This window comes from Dasypus novemcinctus, chromosome 1, assembly GCF_030445035.2.
Source record: "Dasypus novemcinctus isolate mDasNov1 chromosome 1, mDasNov1.1.hap2, whole genome shotgun sequence".
In the NCBI taxonomy this organism is placed as follows: domain Eukaryota; kingdom Metazoa; phylum Chordata; class Mammalia; order Cingulata; family Dasypodidae; genus Dasypus; species Dasypus novemcinctus.
This window is the reverse complement of record NC_080673.1, coordinates 54,370,314-54,385,836: the sequence shown is the minus strand read 5'-3', so window position 1 is coordinate 54,385,836 and position 15,523 is coordinate 54,370,314.

The window sequence follows — 15,523 nt, the reverse complement described above, 5'->3', positions numbered from 1 at the left end:
GCAGCAACTTGCCATCCATGTGAGTGAGTCGTCTTGGAATCAGATTCTCCCGCCATTAGTCAAGCCGCTTCCCACCCTGCCTTCCCAAATTGCAGATCTGTGAGCAAAGTAAATGTTTGTTGTTGTTTTAAGCTACTACATTCAGGGTGATTTGTTACGGAGCATTAGTGAGGGAATCATCTTCCAGATTCCATATGTACTCTTCCAAAATTGATCAACCTGAGAACCCGGCCCTAGGATAGATCCTTTCAAAGAATATGCTTTTACTTTACAAAATGAAAGTGTATGTCGCCCCTCTTGACTTTTACCATGCTGCTTTATCCTAGATCAGGGGTTGGAGGACTTTCCCTGTAAAGGGCCAAATACTAAATATTTTAGGATTTGTGGGCTTTTTCTGTCTCTTTGCATATTCATTGTTTTTTTCGCACCTGTTTTCAACTGTAAGAACTTCAGAGGGCTATACAAAAACAGGTCTGGCAGGATTTGACCAGCACTAGCTGGCTGTCATTTGCCTGTCCTAGATAATTTTAAAAAGCAAAACACAACAAACAAATAAAACAAAATCTCCAGTGCAGCAGAGAGAGAGACAATGTGAAATAATGGTATCAATACTGAAAAAGAAAATGACTCAAATGTTTGGGTAACAAACTCTTTTGCAAACCAGGTGTTTTCTAATTCTTTGTTCTCAACTAAATTGCAGAAGAACCTAATCAAGTTTTCTGCTAGTAGGTCATAAAGAGTAACTATGCACAATAGATCACTATGTGATTGGTGAGCTATAACTTGGAAGGCCTCAGAGAATTAAGTAAAACTGAAGATACAAAACTTGTACTTTTGTACATCAACAGTATTTCTTGGTGCTTATGCCTATAAAAAATAAAAATAGGAACAGGATTCATTTAGTCTGTGTCATTCTAGTAATAAATAATACTCATTTAAAAATACAAGATATTGGGGGGGAAGCCGGTAAGGAATATGGGAATTCCCTATATTTTTGATGTAACTTTTATGTAATCTAAAGCTTCTTTAAAAATAAAAATACGAGATATAATTGAAAAAAGTCCCACTTCATTAAAAGCTACATTTCCAATAAAACTTGACTTTTTATCTTTAATAATGATTTAATAAGGTTTATATATATATTTATGTTGCTCTGATCAATTACATACTACTAATTATTGTCACAATAACTTAATACAGAAGAAATTTTTAAAATATTCAGAGTCAATAGTCACAGAAAATTTAAATAAGTATCTATTTCTATACATATACTTGTAGCAGAGTTATATTAGAGAGTGATCAATAAAATACTTTTGAGACTAAAATATATTACATTAGTGTAAAATTTTACCAGAAAAATAGATAGGAAATAAAAATTCAAAGACAAAGGACCAGTATAAAATTTGCAGTTGTTAAGAAGTGCTTATTTTTTAAATTTCTTTTTTAATAGATGATGGTGGCGCTCAAATTCCTGAGGTTTTTAGATTTCACTGAATACATTTAAAAGAGTGATATGACAGTTTTATTTTAAAATACCAGAATTTACAACATACTGGAACAGTGATTTTCAAACCATGGTCCTGAACCAGCAGCAACAGCACATCTGGAAACTTGATAGAAATGCAAACTTTCAGGCCCACTGAATCAGAAACTCTTTTGTGGAGGCCCAGCAGTCTGTGTTTTAAATGAGCCTGATAGCTGATTCTGAGGCTCACTCAAGTTTGAGTACCACTGCACCAGAAATTACTTCTTTGACAACTCCTTAAACTTCTGCCAACCTAAAATGTGTGAGAGGACATGGTGATCTTACAAAAGTTGGTTGGGGCATATGCCAGCAAAAATGTTTGAGACCCACCACAACATACCCTGCAGCTCTGTATCTTTAGAGTGCTGAGAGTGCCCCCATTCGCCTGTCCCCACTCCCCACTCCTTTGAGGGATTAGTGGGTGGAGATAGGCATTAAGGATGGCTGCATATAGAAAGTGGGCAGCATTTGTACACACAGGAGAGAGAAGAGCACTGCTGGCAGAGAACAGCAGAATAAATGTGCTGAGGTGGGAGAGCACAGGTATGAGTACGGAACTGGGACTATTTGGTCTAGGCTGGATTATAGTGGGACGAGTGTAGTTGGAAATACATTTGGGGTGATAAAATTTGCAGTGATGCCAGAACTTTATTATAAACAGGAGGAAGATGTGGTCAGAGTTGTGCTTTGGTGGAACTAGTCTGGCATGCACCAGGTGGAGAGAGACTAGAGGCAGTGAGACGGGATGTTCTAGTGGTGCCCTGGAGAGCACATTCACCCCAGGATGGGCGCTGCCCTCTCCGTTAGCTGCTGAGTTCCCCGCCCACCATCACTGGGAATTGAGGGCAATGCCCATCCAAACCTGGGAGACTGACCAACTCTGGGGACAGAGAGAGTCATGTTGCTGTTCTGAGGGAGCTTTGGTCCATCTGTCACTTTGGGTTCTCCGCTTGGAGCCACATTGAAATCCTTGCCATTCCCTAGGTAGAGACAATGCACACCTCCTGAGATAATTGAGATGTCTGCAAACTGCCAGGAGTTGCTCAGGCAGAAGGAATGCACAAACTCCTCGTGCGTTTTATTGTTATCTTTGTTTCTAGTTAACCAAGGACACGCCAGGGAGAAAAGGCATTACATCATCAAAGCAATCCCTCATTGGCTGGCCAGTCCCCAGGGGGCGGGTTCTCTTTCCGGTTGCTTAGTGCTCCTAAGTATTACAAGCCGCACAGAGGCGTGCCCTGTCACTTCAGTTTCCAGATTCAATGCCTCTGATGTTATTAGGTTCCTGCAAGACAGTGAGCTAACACAGTGATGGTAAATTTTAGTTGACAGAAATGATGAGGCTTAGAGTAAGCTGCTCTGAGCCTTGTGTTTACCCCTTTAAGGCTGCAGTTTCGATTTTGCTTTACTCCATTAATTCATGATGCAATATGTATGAGGGACAGGGATAATGAAATTGTGACACTAGCTCTTCCATTTAGTGTCCTATAAAATGGGATGCAAATGAATTGGTTCTGTCAGTGCATTTTATCACAAATCGTCGATTTACAGTTCCCGCAAGGTTTGCTGTCTTGTGCTTGTGTGTTTCCGGTGCCATCTCAGTTTTCATTATCTGTCTCATTTCTGGAAGGTTAATAATTGACTGAATTTTTTAAAAAGTCTTATATATTTATGTAGAAGAAAAAGAGGAAATTGTTACAATTATTTTTTCTCCAGACTTGAATTTGATGTTCTTTTTGGATGAAAAGAAGAATTAAAATGAATACCTCTTTTTTTGTGTGTGTGTGATTAAAAGGGAACATAATTCTAAAATGAAATTGCACTTAATCCATCAAACAGTCCCATTTCATAAAAAAAGAAGTTAAAGAATAAATTTCAAGGGGATTTTATTTAAAAATACCCACCAAGAATATACTGTAGTAGAACTTGTAATAACTTTTATTTATCATTTCTGAGCTCATTTTGGTGAGAGCATTTGGTAGAGAATAGACCCAGGGCCATAGCCTAGAATGCTAAATTCCTTGTTTTCTCAAGTAGCAATCTCTGGCAATATAGAATCTGTGTCAGGAATTTGCCCTGAGAGAGGTGGTAACTTTTCTGAGGACACAGTTTCTAGATCAGGTAAAACTAGGGCCAAGTGACTGCTGAGAAGAGCCCTGCTCCTATTTCACATGGTCTTTGGAGAGTTATCCATCACAGCGTCATCTTCCCCGTCATCAGGAATGTGGAAACTTCACGGGGAGGGTGATCTCCTGAGGCCTCAGAGCCTCACACAACGTGGAGAACCTTACAAAGGATGCATTTGTTCTCCCATCACTCTAGTCTCTCTGGAAACATGGCCAAATTCACTGCCATGAATCCTCCAGTAAAGTTGTGTTTTGTGGAGGGTTTTTTGTTTTCAGGGAGGGTTTGGAGTGATATTTGAACATCTCAATGTCAAGATCCAACATAGTATTATGGCTAAAAACTAAGGCTTTGGAGTTACACTGGTTTGGGTTTCTGGTTTCAGCACTTCCTAGTTGTGCATCGCCTTGTTGATGAAAACTTTCTGAGCCTCAGATTTCTTTTCTGTGAGATTGAGATAATAAATCCACCTCAGATGATTGCTGTACAGATTGAGTGAGATAATATATTCATATAAAATGCTTAGCATAGTGGGTGACACATATTAAGTACTAATACAAACAATTAAATGTCCTCTTTGTATTATTAACACTACTCCTATTATAAAATTGGCCCATTGTTTAAAGCTCTAGATTGTCAAATCCTTTTCTTTCTGCAAAATAACCAAGCAGTGTGTACACTTTGGTCTTCACTTAAGGAGTCTCTTTCTTTACCTGGGTTTTGGAAGGCAGGCTGGGATAATTCCGGTCCTCAGCCAGGAGCAAGCCGCCAGTTCCTCTGAGGAAGAAGGGTATCTGTCAAGACCTGCAGGGAAACCCTGAGGTCTCTCTTCCAGGGCTCTGACCGCTGTTCCTGCTTCCCTCACATTTCCTGTGTTTTGCTGAAAGTGAAAGCAGTTCACTGGGCTTTCCTTTCAGAGGATGGAATATTTCCCATCCTTAAAAAAAAAAAATGTTTCCAAACAAGTGTTACAGAATGTTTCTGCTAGAGACAGAGTGGAGTTTCTGATGATTTGGGTAAGTAAAGTTAGCCAACAGATGCTTCTTTAGTCATCTTTTTACAACTACTGGTATACTGGTGGGATGAGGGGCCTCCTGGGAAAAACAGGAACCTACTGATAGAGAGGTAGACTCAGTTAAAAGGGCTATAAGAGGTCAGTTTCTGGAATTGCTTTCTGCCCAGGAACCATGATTTCATAGCCAGGGAGAAAAGGGCTTTGTGCCTAAATGGAAATGGCTTGTGAAACTCTGAGCGGGTCAAGAGACTGTAATTGTCAACCCTCTAACTGAATGCAACCGGAGTGTGCTCTTTCTTCACGAGAAGGACGAGACTTGTCTCCTAGGTGGAGTTTCAGATCAGGTCCCATTCCACAGGTGGCTGGTGTGAGGCTGAACCCCAATAGTACTCCTGCTGGAGCAGGGGGCAAGGTGGGCCCAAAGGTCCCTAGATTGGAGTGACTCCTCTGGGGTGAGGACTAAGAGTCCAGTTCAGCCAAGTACACAGCTTTAGGGACTCTATAAATATACACTCTGGGGATTCCCAAAAATACTTAAGGGAGAAGGGAATTTTGATGCCAAGCTGGAGGAGGCTGTGAGTCATGGAGATTTGGATATTAATATTGATGAAATTCCATTTGTAGTCCCAGACGAGTGAAGCCTGCGATATTTTGGCTACAGAGACGCAGAAACAAGCAATTTTCACAAGATGTATTCTTCAGGATTTAGCACTCATTCTCTAATTTAGCCATTCATTATTTTTGACAAGGAAACCAAAAACTACACAAGATTTAAACTGTGTTTTCTGGATGCCCACCTCCGTGGAAAATCCAGTCAATCATTTCACGCTTTCCCCAACTAAATGACAAGCAACTTGGTTTGGATGTTCAGCTGCACTGATTGATCTGACCAGATGTTTGGCTTTGTTTAACAGGCTTTCAATAGACAGTAGGATTGAGAAAGTTTTTCACTCTTCAAATTGTCTTGGTTCCTGAGGTAACATACCCTTTGCTAGCAATAGTTTAGAACACTTTAAAGGAATTTCATAGAGTGATTTTCCCCATGCAGCCACCAGATCCATTAAGGACAACAAGGCTTTTTACCTCAGGAACTTAAAATTAGGAAAACTGTGTAACTCAAGACAACAGTTCAGGACTTAGTTTTGACAGCTCCCCTGACCCCGGTGGGGGTGAGGCAGGCACCTTTCTTTGCTTCCTGAGACAAACGTATGAAGCACTGAACCAATGAAAAGCCTTTACTGATGAAAACAGTGATAAGACACCTTTAGAATGATGGTTTTCTACATAATAAAGGGGTTACATGAAAATGGCAAAACATCTAGTTTCTTAGAAACGTCAGAAGAAATTTAAACTTTTGCCAGATCTGAGAATTTGCAACCATGAGGCCATAGTCAGAATGAAGAGTTCATCAGTCCCTCCTGCTTGAAGCGTCTTTGCTCCCAGGACCCCATGCTCTCCTGCTTCTCCTTCTACCTCCCTGGCTGCTCTTTTCGGTGTCTTAGATGATTCCTCTGAATGCTAGCCTGCCCCAGGGCTCAGTCTCTGAGGCTTCTCCCTTCAATCTACACTCCTTCCCTGGCTAAGCTCACTGGCCTTGGGACTGCAAATGTTGTCCATTTCCTCATGTCTCCCTTACTTGTATCTCCAACCTGTGCCTGTCTTCTGAAGTCCAGGCTTATTCCACCCAACTGCCTGCTCAACATCTCCATTTAAATGTCCAACAAACATCTCAGACCTAACATGTCCAACGCTGAGCTCCTGGCTCCTCTTCTAAACCTGTTCAATACACATTCTTTCCCATCTCAGTTAATGGTATGTTCTTCCTTAGAGTTGCCCAGGCTAAAATTACTTTGGATCATCCTTAATCTTTCTCTTTCTCTTGCAGCTAACCTCCATTCTCTCAGCAAAGCTTCTTGGTACTTTCTTCAAAATAAGTTCAGGATTTGACCACCTCTGACCACCGCCATGGCTGCCAGCTGTCAGCATGTCTTGCCTGGAATATTGCAATCTTATTAGTCTCCCTGGTTCTGCCCTTGACTCCTCAGTGAGCCTATTAACACAGAAGTCAGATTATGTTATTCCTCTAGCTACATCTCAGAGTAAGAGTCAAAAGTTTTAAGATGGGCTGCCATGGCTTTCATGGTCTGGGCTAACCCCCTTGTGTATCTAACCTCATCTCCAACTATCTCCCCCTAACTTACTCTTCTCCAGCCACAATAGCCTTTCTGCTCTTCCTTGAACACATGGTCATGTTCTGCCAGGGCCTTTGCACTTATTTTTCCATTTGTCAGAAACATTCTTTGCCCAGATACCACAAGGCTGACTCCTTTATCTCATTCAAGTCTTTTCTCAAATACAATTTTCTCAGTGAGGTATTCCCCGACCACTCTATTTAAAATTATGGCCTGGAAACACTCTCCATCTCCATTCCCTGCTTTACTTTTCTCCTTGGCTCTTATTACCATCTAAATACCAGAATATTTTACTTGTTTAGGTTATTTATTGTTTTTCTCCAGCTGCTGGAAGATGAGATCTCCATGGTAGGGGCCTTTGGGGGTCTTTTCTGTTCACTTCAGTATTAACCTCTGGAAGAGTGCTGATACATAGTAAGTGCTCAACACATATTTGTTTAATGCATAAATTAAAATCAGAAAGTGTCAGGGCAGTGGTCAACAGGATTAAATGCAATGAGATAGCTCGTCCTATCTGTTTCTTAAGATCCCCCTTCTGGAGACCAAGAAGAGGAAGAGATTCTACAGCATTGAAAGCTGTAGTTTTGAATAACAATCATTATTCAAATCTGGGGTTCCCCTGGAGTGATCCAATCCTCTCACCACATCCACTGCCTTGTCCAGACTAGGACAAGGAATGAAACCTTATTCACGGGGCTTTGCTCAAGTTCTGTTTCCCATTGTGCTCAGAAAGCCTTGCTGGGCCTGAACGGACTGAGATCACAGAGGCAGCCTTTTGCTGACACACGCAGTATCTATCTCATGCAATCACCCGCAAGTGACTTTTAGGGGAATTTGCCCCCATTTTAGCATGTGTGGGTGAACTCATCATCCCACAAAACGGCCTATATTAACTCTAAGAATTTACTCATATGTCAGGCAGTCTGACTGACCAGAATGCAATGCCTTTTTTAGTGACTATCTCTCCCTTGGAGAAGTACCCTACTGGCTTAGGCAGTGGTGGTGAGATTGAGCAATCATCATTGCTACACATCAGATCTAGGGAAGGCTGTTTAAACACAAACACATAAACACATATCACCATATATATATGGTGTTTTCTATGTGCCAGACACTGTTCTAAAGGCTTTGCAACATGACTTATTTCATCCTCTTGACAGCTTTAAGAGCTAGGTACTATTTTTTTTTTTATCACCATTTTAAAAATAAGGAATATTAAGGTACAGGGGATTATGTCACCAGGGCACAGAACTAGTGGGTGCCAACACCAGGCAGTCTGACTCTAGAATCTATACTGAACTATTAAACTGTATTGCCTCCCAAGTATTAAAATAACCAGCTCACCTCCCTGTCCCATTCTTTTTTTATGTAGTATAACTTTATTTTTTATTTTAATTCATAATAAACTTTAGTTTCAGAGAAGTTTTAGATTACAGAAATGTTCAAAGTATAGGGGAGACACAACCAGCAAGATGGCAGTAGAGTAAGGAAGTAAGGAGTTCCTAGAGTCAGCTGGTTCCATAGAGCAGTTAGTAATCACCAAGAGCTATCTAAGACACCTGTTTGGGGGCTCTAGGAGACCAGAAGAGCATCCTGCAACATCTTTGGAAGAATGGAAGGAGGAGACTGTCCATCTGTCATACCACCTCAGGAGCTATTCTGCGGCTGGAATTGGAGGCTCCTCTTCCCCAAAACAGGGGAGGGAGAGATGGTTGGGCACCAACTTCAGCTACTGATTAGTAAACTTGGCTGGCTAAAGTATAATCCTAAAAATAGCTGAAGTTCAAACATGTCCAAGTCAGAAAGAGGCTGGGAACTGCCATTTTAATTCCACCCCCAGCATGAGGAGAAACTGAGCTGACTGAAAATCACAATGATGGTAGGGACACGCTTCTTTCTGCCAAGATTAGATTGTAGCCCGAGCCTAAGCTTCAACCCCACCTCTAGCAGGGAGGAAGTTGGCAGGCCCTGCACCAGCCTCTCCAGGTATAACTGCAGGTACATTTGGCTGGCACACCAAATAGTCAGAAGTCTACCAGGGTGACTGCGGTCATCTTGGACCCGTACTGCACGATTGCTGCCCACACCTCCAGCTCCACCCCGCCCCAGGCAGGGGAGAAGGGGGTTGAAGCTTCATCAGACTCTCTGGGCAACTAGAGTCTAGGCCTGCTTGACTTGAATTATTATACATGGCTGTAGCTGTGTCCCTACACCTAGCAAAGGAGAAAGTTGGGAGAAGCTTCATCAATCTTTGGGGCAAAGAGGGCAGCTTGAGCCTCCACAGCTTACAGCACCAGCTACATCCTTGGCTCTCATTACACAACCAGCAAGGGCGAAAGGACAAGAAAGCCCTAAACTAAAGATAGAAACTGCACCTAGAATAAGTACATCTAGTAAGCCAGATGCCAAGACACCAACAAAAAAATACAATCCACACCAAGAAATAGGAAGATATGGCCTAGTTAAAGGAACAAGATAGGCCTCTAGGTGACATAAGGGAGTTGAGACAACGAATCATAGATGTTCAAACAAATCTCTTTAATAAATTCAATGCGATGGCTAAAGAGATTAAGGATATTAAGAAGATATTGGGGGAAGCAGACTTGGCTCAGCGGTTAGGGCATCTGCCTACCACATGGGAAGCTATGGCCCAGTTAAAGGAAAAAGATAAGCCTCCAGATGACATAAAGGAGTTGAGACAACTAATTATAGATGTTCAAACAAATCTCCTTAATAAATTCAATGAGATGGCTAAAGAGATTAAGCATATTTAGAAGACATTGGATGAGCACAAAGAAGAATTTGAAAGCATACATAGAAAAATAGCAGACCTTATGGGAATGAAAGGTGCAATTAAATGAAATTAAAAATACACTGGAATCATATATTAGCAGATTTGAGGAGGCAGAAGAAAGGATTGGTGAGTTTGAAGAAATGGCCTCTGAAAGCAAACATACAAAAGAACAGATGAAGAAAAGAATGGAAAAAATTGAACAAAGTCTCAGAGAACTAAATGACAGCAGGAGACAGGCAAACATACATGTCGTGAGTGTCCCAGAAGGAGAGGAGAAGGGAAAAGGGGCAGAAGGAATATTTACAGAAATAATGGTAGGAAATTTCCCAACCCTATTGAAAGAGATGGATATCCATGTCCAAGAAGTACAACATACTCCCTTCTGAATAAATCTTAATAGACCAACACTGAGACACATACTAATCAGAATGTCAAATGCAAAAGACAAAGAGAGAATTCTGAGAGCAACAAGAGAAAAGCAATGCATAACATAGAAGGGATACCCAATAAGATTAAGTGCTGATTTTTCATCAGAAACCATGGAGGCGAGAAGACAGTGGTGGGATATATTTAAGATACTGCAAAGAAAAAACTTCCAGCCAAGAATCTTATATCCAGCAAGATTTTCTTTTAAAAATGAGGGCAAGTTAAGAATATTCACAGATAATCAGAAACTGAGAGAGTTTGTAACCAAGAGAACAGCTTTACAGGAAATACTAAAGGATGTGCTATAGCCTGAAACAAAAAGACAGAAGAGAGAGGCTTGGAAGAGAGTCTAGAAATGAAGATTATATCAGTTAAAGGAACTAAAAGTGTCAAAAGAGTGGTGAAAATAAAAAATGATAGATAAAACCCAAATATTAAGGATAAACTTAACCACTTATGTAAAGCACTTATATTCAGAAAACTATAACTCATTGGTAAAAGAAATATAAAATATATATAAATAATTGAAAGAATATTCCGTACTCATGGATTGGAAGACTAAATATCCATAAGATGTCAATTTTACTCAAATTGATATACAGATTCAACGCAATTCCACCAGCATTTTTTAAATAAATGGAAAACATGATTAGCAAATTTATATGGAAGGGTAAGGGGTCCTAAATAGCCAGAAACATATTAAAAAGGAAAAGCGAAGTTGGAGAACTCTCACTTCCAGACTTTAAATCATATTACCTAGATACAATGGTAAAAACAGCATGGTACTGGCATAAAAACAGACACATAGTCCAATGGAAAAGAATTGATGGTTCAGAAACAGACCCTCACGTATATGGTCAAGTGATTTTTTTTTCCTCTTTTTTTTTTTTAAATGTTACAACCCCCTCTTTTTTTTTTTTTTAAATGTTACACCCCCCTCACCCACTCCTCCCACATCAACAACCTCTTTCACCATCATGGCACATTCATTGCATTTGGTGAATACATTTTGGAGCACTGCTGTACCACATGGATAGTGGTTTACATTGTAGTTTACACTCTCCCCCAGTCCACCCAGTAGGCCATGGCAGGACATACAATGTCCAGCATCTGTCCCTGCAGCACCACCCAGGACAACTCCAAGTCCTGAAAATGCACCCACACCATATCTCTTCTTCCCTCTCCCTACCCTCAGCAGCTACCATGGTCACTTTCTCCATATCAGTGCTACAATTTCTTCCATTACTAATCACAATAGTTCCATAGTAGAACACCAACAACCACAGGTCCAATAAAAATAACAGAAAAGGCATGTGTAGAAAGGTCATATCTGAGTCCAACTCCATCACACTCAGGAACACAAACTCCAAAGTAAGGCCAACTGACATGGCACGGAACTCCAGAGTCATCTGCCATGGTCAAGTGATTTTTGACAAGCCTGTCAAACCCACCCCACTCAACAAATGGTGCTGGAAGAACTGGATACTCATAGCTAAAAGCAGAAAAGAGGACCCCTATCTCATACCTTATACAAAAAAGTAACTCAAAATGGAACAAAAGCCTAAATATAAAAACAAGAACCATAACTCTTCTAGAAGAAAATGTAGGAAAATATCTTCAAGATCTGGTGGTAAGTGGTGGATTCTTAAAGGAGATAAGAAGAGGACTGAGATGGACTACTGATGTTTAATGTATGTAGAAGTCTTAATTAACTTTACTGCGAAAGTGTGGAAATGTGTAGAGTTGATGGTAACACATTATATTGAGTAGACCACAAGCTGGAAACTCAATGAGGATGGCAATGCATTCCTCAGGAAAAGCTGGCTGGCTGAAGTAGAAATAGAAATTCTTCTTTCTGGCTGCTGGAACCCTCAGTTCTCCCTTTAAGGCCTCCAACTGAGTGGATGAGGAGACTCTTGCCATTGAAAGGCATTCTCCTTTGCTGATTGTAGATGTAATCAGCCATAGATACAATCAACTGGCTAATGATTTAAATTCATCTACAAAATAACTTCAGGGTAACCATCAAGTCAGTGCTTACTTGACCGAAGAGCTGGACACATAAGCTAGTGAAGTTGACACATAAAATTAACCACGACAAAGATCAAGCAGAAACGATGGTTGGGAAGCGAACTTGGCCCAGCGGTTAGGGCGTCCATCTACCACATGGGAGGTCTGCGGTTCAAACCCCGGGCCTCCTTGATCCATGTGGAGCTGGCCCCCGTGCAGTGTTGATGCACACAAGGAGTGCCGTGCCACACAGGGGTGTTCCCGCATAGGGGAGCCCCACGCGCAAGGAGTGTGTCCAGTAGGGAGAGCCACCCAGTGCAAAGAAAGTGCAGCCTGCCCAGGAATGGCACCGCACACACGGAGAGCTGACACAACAAGATGACGCAACAAAAAGAAACACAGATTCCCATGCCGCTGACAACAACAGAAGCAGACAAAGAAGAACATGCAGCAAAAAGACACAGAGAACAGACAACTGGGGTGGGGGGGGGGAAAGGGGAGAGAAATTTTTTAGAATTTATTAAAAAAAAAAAAGAAATGATGGTAAATTGTCTCTTAAATGATTATATAATTAGTGAGAAAAGAAAATTTCATTTACTTTTTCCTCTCAAATCATCCTACCATGGTACTTGGAGAAACACATTTTTGGCATGAAGCTCAGCATAGTCATACAGGCAGTTGCCACGTGGAGCAGTCTGGCATGGCAACTCACACAGAATAAAAAGTGGAAACAATGTAACCATCGATATTTTCACACTCAGGAGAAAAAGCAAGTCTGTTTACAGACACCCAGCCAGACCCATAACTTCTCATTTACAAACAGCCCATACACCATCTTTTCATGTATGTGGTTTCTTAAAAAATACCAGGTTGATTTTCAATCACAATGAAGGTTTAAGGATTTTAGAAAGCTCTATGTCTTCAGTGATTATATGCGGCCACCTACAGTGCAATGTTGGTTTTCCAAATGACAGTTAAATTTGACCATGTAAATCATGGCTATTTGAGGAGAAAATGTTATTATGTTAAACATAGCCTGAAGTTTGGTAGTTTCCAAAAAAAACCCTTAATATTCAAAATTAAACACTCAATAGGGCATCTGCAAATCTTAGGAAGTTATGTGCTTTATGTAACTGTTACTGACTTCATGGTTAATTACACATTTCCAGTAGAGAAAATTCCACAGAGCAGCAGGTAACTAAATTTGTGTCAGTCTTGATGGGCTTAGAACAAGTGACAATTAATTCCTGTCACCAGAGGGCACCAAAGCTCAAGTTGCTAGGAAAACTGAAAACCACAGGGTCACAGCGTCAGGTACTAAAAACCCTGAAAGAGCATTCCCAAGACCTCACCTAATTATTTCAGAGAACTGAGAATGTCTCCTTCAAGGAAGAACTTCCCTACCTTTTGTTCAAAATTTGGTCTATTATTTAGCAACTCTCCCATCCAAACCATTCTCAATACCAGCACATGTATTCATTCATCTCATATTCATTGAGCACCTAGTATGTGCCAGGCCCCGAGGAATCAGTGGTGGACAAGACAGGCAAATCTCTACCCTCATGGGACTTGCAGTGTAGAGGGGAAGACTGACTTGAAACAACCGAGAGTGATGTGATGTGTGTAAAGCAAGGGGCAGTGCAGGGGCTGTGGGGTCAGGAGGTAGGGGACCTAGCCCTGTCTAGGAGGTCATGAAAGGTGTATTAATTTCCTATGTCTATAGCAAATGGTCACAAAGTGTATGGCTCAGAACTACAGCAATTAATATTCTCACAGTTCTGGAGGCGAGAAGTCTGAAATCCAAGTCTTGTCAGGTCCGCTTTCCCTCTCCAGGAGGTTTTGCTCACTGCCTCCTCCTCTGCTGGTGGCTTCTTAGCTGGTGGCTACGCCACACTCCAATCTCTGCCTCCATGACCACATTGCCTCCTCCACTTCTCTCTTTTCTCTGTGTGTCTGTCTTACAAGGATATATGTGCTAGCATTTCAGGGCCATCGGGATAAGCCAGGGTAAGCATCCTCTCTCAAGACACTTAACTTTATCATCCATTTTGCCATATAAAGTAACAGTCACAGGTTCCAGGGATTAGGACACGAGATAGCTGTTTGGAGGCTGCCATTCAACCCGCTAGAGAAGTCTTCCCAAGGAAGTGACATGTAAGCTGAGACTTGTAACATAAATAAGAGACATGTTAAGGGGAAGGGAAGGAGTAGTGGAAGGCGGTCTCAGAGAGAAGGAAGAGCACAGCAAAGACTTGGAAGGGAGTTGTAGAGTGGAAGGGGAGTGAGCAGAGAAGCAAGGCTGAGACTCAGGTAAGTGGGGCCAGATGGCACCGAGTCTGCATTTTATTGTAAGGGCAATGGGAAGTCTGAGAGGGTTTCAGAGGATGGAAGGGAGTGAAGGACAAAATCAGGCCTGCATTTTAGATCATTCAAAGTTGTGCGAAGGAGCCAGATAAGAACGATGAGACCAGGGAGGAAAGGTTTGCATAATCTAAGCCAGGGCTGGTGGCCTGACCTGAGGGTGGCAGTGTAGATGGAGAGGCATAGGTATATTGAGAGTGGAGAATGAAAGACTCGATGACTGATCTGAGGAGTCGGGAGAGAGAGGCCTCAGCAACGACTCCTAAGTTCCCAGCTCGAGCGACCAGCTAAATCGTGGGGCCATTACCAGGGAACCTGGGAGAGAAGAGGGTTGCGAAGGAAGGGAAGGACTAATGATGCATTTGAGGGGTTCGCAGGACAGAGAGCCAAGCGGAGGTGTCTGGTGGTAGCTCGGCTGTGTGGACCTCAGACGGTCTGCACTCGAGAAAAGCCCTGAGGGTGGCTGACTGTAGGTGGTAACTGGAGAGTAAGCGAGTTCATGCGGGGAAAGTTTGAAGAGTGAAAAAAAGAGCCGAGAACAGAACCCTAGCAGAACAAAACAAAACAAATCTTGTGTGGGTGGAGGTTTTTAGAAAGTAGACTAAAAAAGAGGAGAGAAAATGAGAGAGAAGAGTGAGCTGGGAGTGGTTGGCAGTGGCAAATGTTTCCTGGAGGTCAAAAAAGGTAAGATCCAAAGAGTGTTTAAAGGCATATCTGGGTCAGTGGTGGCTCTGGCGAGGGCATTCAGTGGAGGGGAGAGTCAGAAGCCCAGGGCAGGTGAGTGAGGAGTGAGGAGAGCAGATGGACAGTGAGGACAACTATTTCATGGAAGGGAGAGGGGACAGGTCAGAAGTTGGAGGACAAGAGGGGTTGGAGGACTTTGTTTTATTTTTTAAGATGAGAGAAAATGAACATGTTTACATTCTGGTGGGAAGAGACTACAGGAAGGGAGCGGTGAAAGATGGAAATAGTTGCTAATCCCTCCACAAGAAGGTCAGAGCAGTAAAGGTCCAGAGTCCAGGGGGAGAGGATGGTCAAGGGTGACCTTTCCCATTATAATGGGAAGGAAGGGAAAA